This window comes from Staurois parvus, unplaced genomic scaffold (genome assembly GCF_062004578.1).
Source record: "Staurois parvus isolate SC_StPar_1 unplaced genomic scaffold, SC_StPar_1.0 ptg000717l, whole genome shotgun sequence".
NCBI classification, from domain to species: domain Eukaryota; kingdom Metazoa; phylum Chordata; class Amphibia; order Anura; family Ranidae; genus Staurois; species Staurois parvus.
Window position 1 is genome coordinate 3,162,501 of NW_028318513.1, and position 17,588 is coordinate 3,180,088.

Genomic DNA, 17,588 nt, shown 5'->3' on the forward strand with positions numbered 1-17,588 from the left:
TGTACTTATTTCAGTTACTTATATAGCGCCGTCAATTTACACAGCACTTTACATATATATTGTACATTCACATCAGTCCCTAACCCTCAAGGGGTATACAATCTAAGGTCCCTAACTCACATTCATACATACACATACTAGGGACAATTTGGACAGGAACCAATTCACCTACCAGCATGTCTTTGGTGTGTGGGAGGAAACCGGAGTACTCAGAGGAAATCCACGCAGGCGCAGGGAGAACATGCAAACTCCAGGCAGTAATAAAGTTAATGTCTGATTGAATTACAGTGCTATAAATTCCCCACTTGGTTCAAATGCCATTGTGCACAAGAATACATGAAACTTTTATAAAGTCAGAGTTAGGTACTCTTTATACTGACATGAACAATTGTGTGGATTACCTTGCAGCTCATTTAAACAATGCTTAATTTCTCTTGAAAAGTAATGACATTGAAAGCCATTGTCCCATGTATACCTGTATGCCTTTGAGATAGAAAAGTTTACTCTATAATATGCCAAAGATATTCTAAAATGGCTTGGACAGATTTGTTGGTACGCTTGAAAATAAATTAATCATAATTATCTTTCAAACCAGTGGTATACTAAGAGAGTGCATTTCTAACTGGATACCAACTCTCTGGGGGAGCTATGGCTGCCTAACATTTTTCTTCATGGTGTGTGGTGCTGCACCACAGTGCCACAGCACCCCCAAAGAATTGGCGCCTGATGCTCCCCTGACAGTGGCAGCTCAGAGACAAGGAGAGGCTCCTCCTCGGCTCCAGTCATATGACAGAGCCAAGGGGAAGACTTCCCCTGACTCTGAACTGTTGTTGTATCTGGACTACAGATAGAGGTCTGTACTGGGAAGGGGAGTGTATAGGTGTTGAGAAGTCTATATTGTTAGTGGGGGAGTGGTGTCTGTAATGGGGGGGGGGGGGGGGGAGTGTCTGTACTGAGTGGTCTCTATCCAGGGGGTGCTTTGAGGTGATGGTGTCTGTACGGGTGAGGGGTAGGATGTCTGTGCTGTGGGGTCTGTCTTGGGGAGAGGGGCTTTGGCACTAAAGGGTTTGTGCTCTGGGTGTTTCATCTACGCTGAGGGGATTGATCTGTACTTAGAAGTTGATCTCTACTAAGGGGCCTGTTCTGTTCTATTTCCAATTCAGACATTTCTCACATACATGTAAAAATCAGCATTTTTTTGCTAAAAAATGATTGAGTCCCCAAACATTATGTAATTTCGGAAGTTTCTTGAAAACGCCCTTCCTAGAGCGAAATAAATTGAGGGAGTCTAAGGACATCTATGTTACTTCCCAACAGTGAAGCACATGCTTGTTCTGGATTTTGGAACAGCAGTGGATCTAGGAATTTAACTTGCATCACTGGACATACTGGGTGGCGGTCAAAAGTACCAAAAACTGTGAGTGAAAGAATATGTTTTTATTGTATATTGGCAAAAACAAACTTTTTAATAAATGGGGTGCTCGATGCATATTTCTGTGACTTTCTCTATCCCTACATTTTGAGATGTACTGACACTGGTCATCCTGGTGTGGAGAGCTCTGGTCCCGATCTGGCAGGGAGTAACAGAATCTTACAGCCACTAAAGAGGTTTGTGACACAATGCCACAGAGTCAAAAATCTCTGGTGAGTCTTTAACAGAGAGGGGGCATGTGGCAGTATAACACTGATTGCTGTATTGTACTCTGAGGTACAGTGTATTTTTACAGTTTGGAACACATCACACTGTAGATTTAAAGCATAGACACAATTAAAGAAAGACACAGGAACACATGGATTAGTGGTACATATTTAATGTAGATGTAAGCACAATTGTTGCATAAGTGATTTTTTTTTTTATTGAGTTCTTTATTTTCCATAGCCCTGCTTACTAGTTTGGTTATAAATCTATATTGGTGTGCACTTACAGATACATCTTTAGTGAGGAACACATATTGAGTGGCTAACTGGGGAGTAATTGATTTATACACCTGTGGTGCTGGCAACACTATTTTTTGTTGAGATCATTCTGGTATAATCGCTTCAAACTGAGGATGTACAGGTACGTCCTAAGGAGATGAAGTGGTTAAAGCAGAATTGTAATTTTTTGGGTCAGTTTTAATTTCACGTTCTTAGAATTCGTGAGCTGATGTTTTCTGCCAATTAAAAGAAAGATGTCTTCGTTTTGCAAGTCAACATTTATTCCATGATAAAGGTTTTTCAGACCACACTAGTTTGTTTTACTGTGCTGTGTGTCAGATGTGTGTTAACCTCAGGACTTGTAGGATAGTAATACAAATCCTTTGGCAGCTAAAACAGCACCTATATGTTTTTTTCTATGTGTTTGATTGTTTTCCTGGAGTTCTGCTTTAATGTGGGCCTGAACTCAAAAACCAAAGATTTGCAAAGTTAAGCGGAACAAATAGAAATGTTGATTATGCTTTATCCTTCGAATGCTGGAATTTCGACTAAAGAAACAGTAGTGCACTGGATGGGAAATAAGGATGCTTAGGCACTCTTATTCCTTCTTCTAAGATCTAAAACAATGTTACCTGTGACTGTTTTAGGAGCTTTAGAGTGAGATTTGGTGATTATTAGGATTGCACTGCACACTATTCTGTTTTGGTGGCTCTGACATGAGGAAGCAAAATCCTGGCTCTACCAAGATGGCCACCTCCACACAAAGACACAATGCAGAACAAGGCATAGTGGAATAGTAATGAGGAAAAGACCAGCCACAAGGAGTCCACATGCGATGCTGGTGACTAATCTTTTGCTATTTGCCTGCGCAGTTTCCAGAGTTCACTTCATCTTTAACTTCATGTTCTTGCAAAAAATTTTAGTATGCATAATATTCTGGCAATATTTCATATTTACCCGACTACACATATTTTTAAACTTTTTTTTTATTAAGCCCTGGCCAAAATGAAAGAAAAAACATAGAAACCCACTATAGATTCCTTTTCATATAAATAGTAATATAACGAAGCGCTATAAGAGTCTTGCAACTTATAATACTGCTTGAGGTGATTGTAGCCATATTATTGCACTTGCGATAGAAACAATTGAGTACTGACGTGATACTTTTTTTATTTGCACTAACATACAATTTTGAGGACAAGCTTTCGGGGTATGTCCCCTTCTTCAAGGTACAAGCAGTACTTATAACTTATAATACTGAAAGACTAAAGAAGCCAGTAGTTGACTTATTTGACTCAGTTGTAAAATGTCACTTTTAGGTAGAGTGACCATTTAGTATTCAGGAATACTTGAGTTGCAGCCTTCATGGGTATGAGCAACTCATTTAGTTGTCACAGTGTGTTGTTTGTACAGATGTCATTTATAGAATTGGTGTAGATTATTTACAGGTGAAACTCGAAAAATTAGAATATCGTGCAAAAGTTCATTTATTTCAGTAATGCAACTTAAAAGGTGAAACTAATATATGAGATAGCCTCATTACATGCAAAGCAAGATAGTTCAAGCCGTGATTTGTCATCATTGTGATGATTATGGCTTAAAGCTCATGAAAACCCCAAATCCACAATCCCAGAAAATTAGAATATTACATGCAATCAATAAAACAAGGATTGTACATAGAACAATATCAGACCTCTGAAAAGTATAAGCATGCATATGTACTCAGTACTTGGTTTGGGCCCCTTTTGCAGCAATTACTGCCTCAATGCGGCATGGCATGGAAGCTATCAGCCTGTGGCACTGCTGAGGTGTTATGGAAGACCAGGATGCTTCAATAGCGGCCTTCAGCTCTTCTACATTGTTCGGTCTCATGTCTCTCATCTTTCTCTTGGCAATGCCCCATAGATTCTCTATGGGGTTCAGGTCAGACGAGTTTGCTAGCCAATCAAACACAGTAATCCCACGGTCATTGAACCAGGTTTTGGTGCTTTTGGCAGTGTGGGCAGGTGCCAAGTCTGCGGAAGGAAGCATGAAGTGCTCCACAATCTCCTGGTAGACAGCTGTGTTGACCCTGGACTTAATGAAGCACAGTGGACCAACACCAGCAGATGACATGGTTCCCCAAATCAACACAGACTGTGGAAACTTCACACTGGACTGCAAGCATCTTGCAGTGTGTGCCTCTCCATTCTTCCTCCATACTCTGGGTCCTTGGTTTCCAAATGAGATGCAAAAGTTGCTCTCATCAGAAAAGAGGACTTTGGACCTCTGAGCAACAGACCAGCTCTGTTTTTCTTTAGCCCAGGTAAGACGCTACTGACGTTTGTTGTTCAGGAGCGGCTTGACAAGAGGAATACAACATTTGAAGCCCATGTCCAGGATCCGTCTGTGTGTGGTGGCTCTTGATGCACTGGCTCCAGCCTCAGTCCACTCCTTGTGAAAGTCCCCAACACTTTTGAATGGCCTTTTCCTGACAATCCTCTCCAGGCTGCGGTCATCCCTGCTGCTTGTGTACCTTTATCTTCCACACTTTTCCCTTCCACATAACTTTCTATTAATGTGCTTTGATGCAGCACTTTGGGAATATCCAACTTCTTTTGCAATTACTTTTTGAGGCTTTCCCTCCTTATGGAGGGTGTCAATGATGGTTTTCTGCACAACTGTCAGGTCAGCAGTCTTTCCCATGATTGTGATTCCTACTGAACCAGACTGAGAGATCATTTAAAGGCTCAGAAACCCTTTGCAGGTGTTATGGCTTAATTAGCTGATTAGAGTGGGACACTTTGAGCCTAGAATATTGCACCTTTTCACAATATTCTAATTTTCTGAGATTGTGGATTTGGGGTTTTCATGAGCTGTAAGCCATAATCATCACAATTATGACAAATCACGACTTGAACTATCTTGCTTTGCATGTAATGAGTATCTCATATATTAGTTTCACCTTTTAAGTTGCATTACTGAAATAAATGAACTTTTGCACGTTATTCTAATTTTTTGAGTTTCACCTGTATATAAGGCCTAGTTCACATTGACATTGAAAGCAGGAGTTTGAGAGCTGTTTTTAATGCTCTTCAAACACCTATGCAAACGATACTATGGACAGCACATAGTGCTGTTCATATTATCAAAACATGAAGCATTAGTGTAGTGTCGCTTCAAAATTGAAGCCTCATGTCTAGTCTGGAAGAGTTTGAAGCCTTTCAATGCCTCCCATTCTATGGTGACGGTCCGCAAACACGCTGGCAGGCATTTACAGGGCGTTTACAGTGCTGTTGACTCGCATTAATAACATTACAGTTTATTATAGGCCTTTGTGGTGAGGTTTTAACGCTTGTAAAACGCTTCTAAAACACATCAAAACTGCACATAGGACATTTGGGGAGCTTTTTTAACTATTGTAAAACGCCAGTCTAACACCCATACCAAATCTCATTAACGCTTGTTTAACGCCCATACTAAAGCTCATTAACGCCTGTCTAGCACCCATACTAATGTTATAGGAGCATTTGTTAAGAGTTAGAAATTTAGTCAGGTGTGAACAAGCCATAAAGCAGGTGTTTTAATGGTAATTCCCATATTTTACACCAAAAGAAAATGAAGGTAGGTATAGAGACATTCCAAGACCTTATAAAAGTTTAAAGCCAAATTAAGTGGTTTGTTTTTACTAGTCCTGCTATTATGTTTCCTGTGTCTTTCTTTTTCATATGTCATTTAACCGCTTCCACTCCACCCTATAGCAGAAATACTGCTACAGGGTGGCACAGCTGCGCGAAATCACGTATATACACGTGACTTTGCAGTTCCGGGTAGGGGGCACACCTCGCACCCGTGGCCTCGGCTGTCATTCACTGACTCCCGGCCGGTGATTACCCTCCGGCATCTGGCGATCGCCGAGTATCACTGACGGGGGAGAGACCTGTGTATAAACAACACAGATCTCTCCCCTGTCAGCTCCTGCACACTGCTTTGTATGGCTGTACATAGCAAAGCCATACAAAGCAGTGTGCTTACAGTGTAAAACACACACACAACACACAGTGAAACAGCACACAGTTAACCCTTTGATCGCCCCAGATGTTAACCCCTTTCTGCGCAGTGTCATTAGTACAGTGTCAGTGCTTTTTATTAGCACTGATCACTGCATTGGTGTCACTGGGGATGTCAGTGACACCAAGTCAGTTCCCCTCAGTGTCAGAATGCCCGCCGCAGTCCCGCTATAAGTCGCTGATCGCCGTCATTACTAGTAAAAAAAAAAATCCAGTATATATGCCATATACCGCAATTTGTAAATGCTATAACTTTCATGTAATCCAATTAATTTACAAATATAGTGATATTTTTTTTCTTAGCAGACATGTAGCAGAATACATTTTGGCCTAAATTTATGACGAAATTAGATTTTTTTTTATGTTTTTACTGGGTATGTTTAATAGCAAGAAGTAAAAAATATAGTTGTTTTTTTCAAAATTGTCGATCTTTTTTTGTTTATAGCGCAAAAAATAAACACAGAGGCAATCAAATACCACCGAAAGAAAGCTCTATTTGTGGGAAGAAAAGAACATACATTTAGTTTGGGTGCATCGTTGCATGACTGCGCAATTGTCAGTTAAAGTAATGCAGCACCGTATAGCAAAAAATGGCCTGGTCAGGAAGGGGGGTAAATCCACTGGAGGGCAATTGAATTTAGTGTTTTCTAACACTGGTCTTCAGAGATCACTGATGAGACTTGTTTTCTAGACCTCCAGATAAAAACAATGTTTTAACTACTTTTCGATTTTAAGAGATGTGATAATAGTCCACAGGAGCTATATTTCTTAAACATGGACCTTTATTTCAAAACAAACTGTAAATGTTACATTTTTTTAGAGTGTCTATATAGCTAAACAAGCATGTATGTGCATATGTGTGTGATGCTAATACAGTTTAAATCTACATGCACACTGTGCATTTTAAAAAAGCCAGTAGCATTAGCTGTATAAAGTCACATTAAAAACACGTGTTTTTCCGCATTTTTTTTTAGCATTTTTGAATTGGCGTTTAGTTGCATTTTTCTGCAATTGCATTATTTACACAAAAACAAATACAATTTTGGCTCAAAAAAATACAGGTTTGCTTTGTTTTTTTCTGAGTTTTGCCACATTTACCAGCGTTTGAGTATTTTTACAACTAAAAAACTCCTAGAAACCCACTAGTCCTTCCAAAAAAAGCCCCTGCCAAAAAACACTGATTAAAGCCTATGTATGCATGGACACATAGAATAACATGCTGGGGAGTTTACTGGCTGTAGAAAAAAACACCAAAAACAGCAGCTGTAAAAATGTCCAGTGTGCATCAGGACTAAAGGAAGACGGATTGGTACAGGCCCAACATCACTGCTAAACCGATAACCTATTAATGAAGAGAGTAACTATGACAGGACACTTTAAATTAACCTCAATTTGCAATTAAGCTGAAATGAAGAAGGCACATGCTGTGTCCATGCTGTTTTGAGTAATGAAAATGTGTATCTACTAATAACTATAAGACAGTGGTTGGCAGAGTTCATATCTATGTATTACTGTAGTATTACTGGTTTTGTCCTGTAGTGCATATGTATATATATTAAAGGTGATATACTTGGAAAAACATATATTTAAATATGACATGGTGTATTCCTTTTTATGATCTAAATGAAAGAAAATGCAAATTTGTCACATGTTGAAAGTAAGCACACCCCTACATTTACCACCATTTCAAGTCCACATTATTACATTTCTGTGTTTATAATTAGGCGTTAGCTGTATATTCTGTATCATTGAGAATGTGAGGTCATCTGTCCAAAAGTTGAAATTGTACTAGAAATCAGTCTTTCAACATAATGATCCTAAGTACAATAGGAAATCTACCAAGAGATGGCTCAAAAAGAAAGAAATATGGACTACGCTGGGCAAAGCCCTTTTTTGCATCCCATTGAAGTGTTGTTGAGGGATTTGCAACAGGCAGTTCATGCAAGGAAAACATCTTGCAACTAAAGGAATTTTGCTTTAAGTAGTCAAAAATTTCTAGTGAGCAGTTATGCAAAATGCTACAAGAAGTCATATTTGCTAAATAGAGCAATACTATATTTTGATGCCAAGGGTATCACTAAAGCATCTAATATTATTTATATTCCACATAAATAATATTACAATTATGTGGAATAAATGGATGAAAGGGCAATTTATGTTTTTTTATTCAAGTGAAACACTTTTATTTTTAGGCACTGTTTTTATGAATATCTAATGTTTGCCTGTTGAAACAACTTCAAAAGGTCAACAGGGTGTACTTAAACTATAACTAAGGCAAAACTTTTTTTTAAGAGAGACAAAGTAATCTAGCACACAAATATCATAGTGCAGTAAGTATATGTAACTATATGTTAAAAAATATGTTAATGCACTCTCAGACATGGTGAAGGAAAGAGCACGTAGTGTGGTATACTGGCAGCCGGTGTGACCACAGGCCCACTCCAAGGCCCACTCAGACTCCATGCCCAAGGAAGAAAAAGCCACCACACTCAGTGCCTACACACATGGATGACGTCACACGCCGAGGGTGCTGAGATGCCAGTATGGAGAGAAACCCAGGGGGGGGTACGCCCCTTTAATCAGACTTCTTCTGGAGGCTGATGTGCATTAGAAACTAGGGGTGAGTGCCTGTTTTTATCTTTTCCTTTTTAAAACTTTTTTTTAAATTGTGGATAGAATGAAGAGGGTTTAGAATACCTATCAGGTTTTTATTGTTGTCTGTGCCCCCATTAGAGAGATTCACCCTCTCTATTTGTCATGTTTACCATGAACATTAAAAGTGAAATTAAAGAAAAATATCACATTTTGGGATGTCCCAAGAACAATATGAGATGGGAAATCTTCCAGTTGGGACACTATATCTGGTAGCAACCACAGATTATCTCATTTTGAATGGATTTCTTCCCACTTCCTTTTTTGGTTATTGGACAGGGAGTGAAGGGAAATCTTCCCAATGGTACACAGATAACAAAAACAAACCTGACAAGGATTATAACCTTGCATTACTCTATACAAAATGGAAAATAAATGTTCCTTTCGTTCTATTTTGAAATACAGTTGTGTTCAAAATAATAGCAGTGTGTTGAAAAAAGTGAATAAAGCTCAAAATCCTTCTAATAGCTTTTATTTCCATACACACAAATGCATTAAGAACACTACACATTCTATTCCAAAAATTTAAGAAAAGTGAATATTAGACTGTTCAAAAAAATAGCAGTGTTTGTATTCTTCTTTACAAACTCAAACATTTACTATATAAACTGAAAAATGTTTGAAGATTTTGCTTTCCTTTGAATCACTTAATTAATATTTAGTTGTATAAGCCTGTTTCTGAGAACTGCTGTACATCTGTGTTGCATGGAGTCAACCAACTTCTGGCACCTGTGAACAGGTATTCCAGCCCAGGATGATTGGACTACATTCCACAGTTCTTCTCTATTTCTTGGTTTTGCCTCAGAAACTGCATTTTTGATGTCACCCTATTGGATTAAGATCCGGGGATTGGGAAGCTTTAGGAGTGTGTCTATGGGAATGTTTGACCATTCTTCCAGATGCGCATATGTGAGGTCAGGCACTGATGTCGGACGAGAAAGCTCCACTCTAATTCATCCCAAAGGTGTTCTGTCGGGTTGAGGTTAGGACTCTGTGCAAGCCAGTCAAGTTCCTCCACCTTAAACTCGCTGGGATTTAATGTCCACATCCTAAACATATGCATCACAAGGTGGCCGATCTTTATGTGCTGAGAGCATGCTCACTGCACGCTCCCAGCACAAGGACAGGGCTGGCAAACAGCAATCAGTGTGGACTAAACAACGTTATCCAGCAGTACTGCTGATCCTTCCCACCTCTTCAGTATTCAGAACTGGTTAAAGGGAAGGGCGGGAATAAGTTATAAACAAAGTATCACACGTGTTGCTAATAGTACAGAATGTTTTTTTTTTCCATCATTGTCTCCTCTACTACCTGTCAAGGTGGCACAGCAAGAAACAAGGACATCTTTTCTACAGAGACACAACATGTTTGTACTTTTCCAAACTTCTAATAAAAAGTGCTTTTATTGCTGTGTGTTTGTTTTAGAGAGAGATTGCTTCCTGTCCTAGCAATACAACAGGACATGAATAATTATCTCAACTATGTGGCCCAGCACAACATGAAACCTGTCATAGGTACTAACCCTTCAACAATCGATCAAAAGAAAACATGAATGGAGTTCTACGTGATATTTGCTTCTTTACATTCATGTAAAAATGATTTATTTAAATAAATCATGAAAAATATGAGAAAAGCAAACATTTACATTTTGAAAAATTGGATAGTTTGCCTTCTTTAGAAATGATTAACAGACCCCCAAACAACTTTAATAAGATGACCTTTGCATTAACTTAAGCTATTAATGTCTTTAATTGGATATATTGCAAGTAATACTAAGCACAATTTAATTTACTTGTCGGGAAAACAAAACATGACTATAGGCTAACCAAAAACACAGTGCTTGACATTTTAAGCTTTTAAATAATTAAAATGTTCAAGGCATATACATTGTGATAAATTGCAACTCATGATCAAGGCCCTCTGTCTCGGAAAAATATATTTCCACTTATATCTTTATTGGTTAAAATGACAACCAACCTGTTTCTGAATGCCTTCCTCCTTATGCTGCGGTTGTTCAAGACCTACTCCTCTATTTGTGGTGGGGTGGGACATCGAGAGCTTGACTCTTATCCAATTCCAGCTTTACTCTGTGCTTGTTATGTGCTGAGAAAGCAAAGTCATTTTCTCTGAGGCATAGATTCAGCCACTGTCCATTACGGTAAGGTCTTGTATCCAGTATATGGTATTGCAAGAATTATGCAAAACTATGGGAGGAGATAACCATATATTTTCTCCTTAAAGTAGAACTAAACCCTACTCTCAGCCATTGAAGCTATCTTCGCATCTGATTGATCTGCAGTTGCCATGGTGTTGCTCTAGTAGTCATTTATGATACTTGCCATTTGATGGCTTGATAGTCCTTTTGAATGCACAGCCCAATTAAATCAGTTGGGTTTTGTTCTACTTTATTCTAAGAAACAGAATAGTTTCACATAATGGACAAAAGCAGTTTCCTTGTGTCCTTGAAAAATTTGTATCCTTGTTATACTATACATACTCAGCAAAAACCCAAAACATGCTGTGGATACATTTCAAAATACACTATATTACCAAAAGTATTGGGACGCCTGTCTTTACATACACATGAACTGTAAAGTGATCCCAGTCTTGGTCCGTAGGGTTCAATATTTAGTTAGCCCACTCTTCGCAGCTATAACAGCTTCATCTCTTCTGGGAAAGCTGTCCACAAGCTTTAGGAGTGTGTCTATGGGAATGTTTGACCATTCTTCCAGATGCGCATATGTGAGGTCAGGCACTGATGTCGGACGAGAAAGCTCCACTCTAATTCATCCCAAAGGTGTTCTGTCGGGTTGAGGTTAGGACTCTGTGCAAGCCAGTCAAGTTCCTCCACCTTAAACTCGCTAATCCATGTCTTTTATGGGCCTTGCTTTGTGCACTAGTGGGCATCATGTTGCAACAGGAAGGGGCCATCCCCAAACTGTTCCCACAAAGTTGGCCATCCCCAAACTGTTTCCACAAAGTTGGGAGCATAAAATTGTCCAAAATGTCTTGGTATGTGTTGCCTCATGAGTTCCCTTCACTGAAACTAAGGGGCCAAGCCCCCCTGAAAAACAACCTCACACCACAATATCCCCATCAAACTTTACACTTGGCACAATGCAGTCAGACAAGTACTGTTCTCCTGGCCATTGGATTGCCAGACAGAGAAGTGTGATTGTCACTCCAGAGAACATGTCTCCACTGCTCTAGAGTCCAGTGGCAGTGTGGTTTACACCACTGCATCCGATGCTTTGCATTGCGCTTGGTGATGTAAGGCTTGGATGTACCTGCTCGGCCATGAAAACCCATTCCATGAAGCTCTCTACGCACTGTTGTTGTGCTAATCTGAAGGCCACACAAAGTTTGGAGGTCTTTAGCTATTGAATCTGCAGACAGTTGGTGACTTCTGCGCATTGTGTGCTTCAGCATGTGCTGACACCACTCCGTGATTTTATGTGGCCTATCATTTTGTGGTGCTGTTTTTCACAGTTGCTTCCACTTTGTTATAATATCACTAACAGTTGACTGTGGAATATTTAGTAGCAAGGAAATTTCATGGATGGACTTATTGCACAGGTGGCAATCTATCACACTTGAATTCACTGAGCTTCTTAGAGCGACCTATTCTTTCACAAATGTTTGCAGAAGGAGTCTGCATGCCTAGGTGCTTGATTTTATACACCTTTTGGCCATGGAGGTGATTGAAACACCTGAATCCAATGATTTGGAGGGGTGTCTCAATACGTTTGGCAATATAGTGTATGGGTCTTTTCACATGGGCGTTCCGTTTTATTCATCAGTTCAGTAACTTTTTTCCAAGAAAAAACGGATCAGATCACATCAGTTTTTCATCAGTTTACGTCAGTTTATCATCAGTTTACATTCGTTTGCATCAGTTTTCATCAGTTTACATCCGTTTTTCATCTGTTCAAAAATAGGGGTTTCTTCCGTTCAAAAACAGATATTAATGGATGTAAACAGATGATCATTCATTTACATCCTCTAGTCCACAGAAATACATGGGTGTTTATTTTTCATATGTAAACCGACATACAAAACGCCCGTGTGAAAGGGGCCTATATCTTAACCCAAGAAAAACAATGTAATATATAGCAGCTTATAAATCTTGATTTATTATTATTTCAGGTACTTGTATAGCGCTGTAAATTTACGCAGCGCTTTACACATATATATTGAACATTCACATCAGTCTCTAACCCTCAAGGGGTGTACAATCTAAGGTCTCTAACTTGCATTCATACATACACATATTAGGGCCAATTTAGTTCAGGATCCAATTAACCTACCAGCATGTCTTTGGAGTGTGGGAGGGAACCCATGCAAGCACAGGGAGAACATGCAAACTCCATGCAGGAGGCACCATGGTCAGGAATCGAACCCATGACCCATTTACAGCAAGGCAGACGTGCTAACCACTAAGCCACTGTGCCGCCCAACAAATAATTTTCTTTTTTTAAGCAAAGTACATTTTGTGCAAGTACAGTGAAATACCTATTGATCCTCCCAGTTTTAGCAATTTCCTTTTAATTAAACTGCAATTTTAAACAATGTTATCAGCCTTACCAGCTATCTTCTATAAACTACAGAACACCTCATCTTCTATGCATTGAAGATTAGGTGAGGGGGAAAATGGTTTGTAGTCTGTAATCAATAGTGAAGTCTTAGGTGACAATGCAGCTCATCCATAGAATAAAGCGCAGTGTATGAGATCTATCACCCTGACAGGACGTGTCTTACTGGCAGCATTACCAGGTGAAAATAGGATGGAAAAAGCCAGAAAAAAATAGTCAAATACATCCACCATATCTAAGGTTTGGTCAGCACCAGTATATTACATTCTTTGTTTTTTGGGTTTAGATATGCTTTAACAATATTTATACACCCTACCTAATCATTACATAAATAACTCCTAACTTCTCTTCTAAAATATATATTGATTAGAGAAAAACTAACACACAGTGATATGAGCCTATAAATGTGGCATTGCTTTAAAGGCACATCTTCTTTTTTTTCTTTTTTTTTTTTTTTCCCTTTAACATTAGTCGTGACTTTACAAGATTTGGCTGTCCTAGGATTCCCGAGATCCCAAGTTCAGCTTGATGATTTACTGCAAAATTGCTTCTAAATTGAAGTAGAAAATATTTTGCAGACCTGGCAGCTTTCAAACCTTGCACCCATTTGTCACCCAGCATTTCCCTTTGTGTATGGAACAAGAATTAATTAGGCTGCTCGGTAGGAAAACTTTATGGCAATAATTTATATAGGAAAAATCTCTATTAAAGAGACAGCCTTTCTTTGTTTGCAACTTTTACTATTTCGATAGTAAAACTTTATTGTGATTATACAGAGAGATGCAATTGAAAATAAAGAGATGTTAAACCTAAAATAAATAAAGGCAAAGAAACTGGGAGTCTTTTTTTTTTTTTTTTTTTTTTTTAATGGTCACTGAACATGCATTTGCCTGTATCTTTTTAGTGCATTGTGTTAGTGTTTCTGTGGTGGCAGCCTATGCATGTTTATCTATTGTTTTCCAGGCAATGCACTTTTTTTCTGCAACATAGCCTTAGCATTCTGAATTGATGGCACTAGTGCTGGTAAACAAAATCAAACAGCCAAATCCTTTTGTGCACTGTTCTTAAAGCTAAACTCTAAGCTTTTTCAAAATATTAAAATGCTCCCTTCCCAGCTAATAAAGGATTCATTCATTACGTCATTGGATATAATGTGACATTAGTGGCTGTTGGTTTGCATTATATGTTACGAAGTCTGTGATAGAGGCAGCAATAGGACGGAGACCAGCAAGAAGAGCATCTCTAGGGCGTGGTTGATAGACAAAACTGGTGGGAAGGAAGGCCATGGGACTCTAAATTAGAGTATAACTAAAAGCAAAACTTCTTTTTTTTTTTTTTTTTTAGTTTTGGATAGAATGTAGATGGATTAGAACACCTATTAGGTTTTTATTGCTGACTGTGATTCCGCTAGGGGGAGTCAACCTCTGTTTTGAAAAGTGTTTAATTAGTGTTTAATAATACATATATTCCAATATAATATTGGTCACAGCAGGTCACATGGTACTGGCAACGGGCCGGCACACAGATCTGGTATCGAATGTGTCCGCTGTACACAGTCAGTGACAGATCGACCCAGGCCACCTGGATCGATGAGAGTCCTTCTTGGCCATCATTATGCTATTGGCTGGGCAGGAACAGGTTAAACATTGTTTTTAATACTGCACTTAGTTTCTCCCCCTTGTGTTTCTTTTCACTCTCTACAGGGATGTATTCCAGTCTCTTGGCAGAGCTGCCCACTGTGTGCTTTTTATTGATTATTTATTATGGACTTCCCAAATGTTATGGACTATATTGTGATGATCGTGGTGTCAGACCCCAGCCCTTCTCACCAAACTCGTGACTGAAGGACTAGCCAATCTAAAACCGCGCTGTCACGTGCGTAACAATGCCTCGCCCAGATGTACCCTGCACAAAGATTTTCCAGCTAATGGACCACAATCTGTGTCCCTGCGGCCTGGGAGCGATTGTTACTGGGTCAGGATAATTACACAATTAACCCTTCACACTGCCACCACCTCCTTTTTGTACAGAGAAAGAGGAAACTCGGCAATATCAGCAATAACACTATGATGTTTGAATAATCGTTTGTATACACAATGTCACCGCAGACAGATGTATGCAGACGTTTTAAAACACACAGTAGCGCTGTTCAGAGGCAGGGATTCTTAGTTTGCATTAAAGAGCTTTAGAAACAGTTCAACACTTTCAGAAAGTAAGATTTATTACTAAAAGGTCAAAAGGGTGCAATAAAAATATTTACAGAAAAGATGTAGCCAATATATATATATAAATATACAGAGAGCACTAACACAGCAAAGTGATAACCGAAAGAAGTTTAGAGAGATAAAGTACTTGCCAAAAGTCCTGGGTTAAGCAGATCAAGTTTTCTGAGCAAAAGGGCCTTATCTCCCAAAGTTAGTTCCGATGTTAAAAGGGAGCTTCAACTTCAACTCAGCTTAACTTGGCTCTAAGCATAACAGCTTTTCTAGGAACTCAGCAGGGTGTCTCCTTGAAGCAGAGAACCAATCTCCTCATTTGGGAAGGGAGTTGTAGGCGAAGACCCTAGCTAGAACCAAAATCCCTCACAGCTTATATCATGACCCATAACTTACCCTCGGTGCATTTAGCAGCCTAGCCACTAGTAGATTAATATGTATAAGCATCTGCTGAACGTCTAGATATGAAATGTGACATACCTGCTTGGGGCGGTTAAGGAGATATAATTTTCTGCTCTCCTGTAGATTCCAGCTAGGGGGTGTAATACAGTGGGGCAAAAAAGTATTTAGTCAGCCACCAATTGTGCAAGTTCTCCCACTTAAAAAGATGAGAGAGGCCTGTAATTGGCATCATAGGTAGACCTCAACTATGAGAGACAAAATGAGAAAAAAAAGCCAAACAATCACATTGGCTGATTTGGAAAGAATTTATTTGTAAATTATGGTGGAAAATAAGTATTTGGTCACCTACAAACAAGCAAGATTTCTGGCTCTCACAGACCTGTACCACCTTCTTTAAGAGGCTCCTCTGTCCTGCACTCATTACCTGTATCAATGGCACCTGTTTGAGGTTGTGGACAGGTGTCTTTTATACTGATAACAAGTTCAAACAGTCACACTCCAAACTCCACTATGGTGAAGACCAAAGAGCTGTCGAAGGACACCAGAAACAAAATTGTAGACCTGCACCAGGCTGGGAAGACTGAATCTGCAATAGGCAAGCAGCTTGGTGTGAACAAATCAACTGTGGGAGCAATAATTAGAAAATGGAAGACATACAAGACCACTGATAATCTTCCTTGATCTGGGGCTCCACGCAAGATCTCACAAAAATCCCAGGACCACACGGGGAACCTAGTGAATGACCTGCAGAGAGCTGGGACCAACGTAACAAAGGCTACCATCAGTAACACACTACGCCGCCAGGGACTCAGATCCTGCAGTGCCAGACATGTCCCCCTGCTTAAGCCAGTACATGTCCGGGCCCGTCTGAAGTTTGCTAGAGAGCATTTGGATGACCCAGAAGAGGATTGGGAGAATGTCATATGGTCAGATGAAATCAAAATAGAACTGTTTGGTAGAAACACAACTCGTTGTGTTTGGAGGAGAGAGAATGCTGAGTTGCATCCAAAGAACACCATACCTACTGTGAAGCATGGGGGTGGCAACATCCTGCTTTGGGGCTGCTTCTCTGCAAAGGGACCAGGATGACTGATCCATGTACAGGACAGAATGAATGGGGCCATGTATCGTGAGATTTTGAGTGCAAACCTCCTTCCATCAGCAAGGGTATTGAAGATGAAACGTGGCTGGGTCTTCCAACATGACAATGATCCCAAACATACCGCCCGGGTAACAAAGGAGTGGCTTCGTAAGAAGCATGTCAAGGTCCTGGAGTGGCCTAGCCAGTCTCCAGATCTCAACCCCATAGAAAACCTTTGGAGGGAGTTGAAAGTCCGTGTTGCCCAGCGACAGCCCCAAAACATCATTGCTCTAGAGGAGATCTGCATGGAGGAATGGGCCAATTTACCAGCAACAGTGTGTGCCAACCTTGTGAAGACTTGCAGGAAACGTTTGACCTCTGTCATTGCCAACAAAGGATATATAACAAAGTATTGAGATGAACTTTTGATATTGACCAAATACTTATTTTCCACCATAATTTGCAAATAAATTCTTTCCAAATCAGCCAATGTGATTTTGTGGATTTTTTTTTCTCATTTTGTCTCTCATAGTTGAGGTCTACCTATGATGCCAATTACAGGCCTCTCTCATCTTTTTAAGTGGGAGAACTTGCACAATTGGTGGCTGACTAAATACTTTTTTGCCCCACTGTATATCAGGCAACTTGTATTAAAGTGACCGATCTGAATATATTATTG

At 39.6% G+C, this 17,588-nt stretch overlaps 1 pseudogene across 1 annotated transcript in view; it reads left to right on the forward strand.

Annotated features, from left to right (window-relative positions):
• LOC149445594 (protein AATF-like) overlaps nucleotides 1–17,588 on the forward strand; it is a 117,533-nt pseudogene that overhangs the window by 58,945 nt on the left and 41,000 nt on the right. The window lies entirely within an intron of this gene.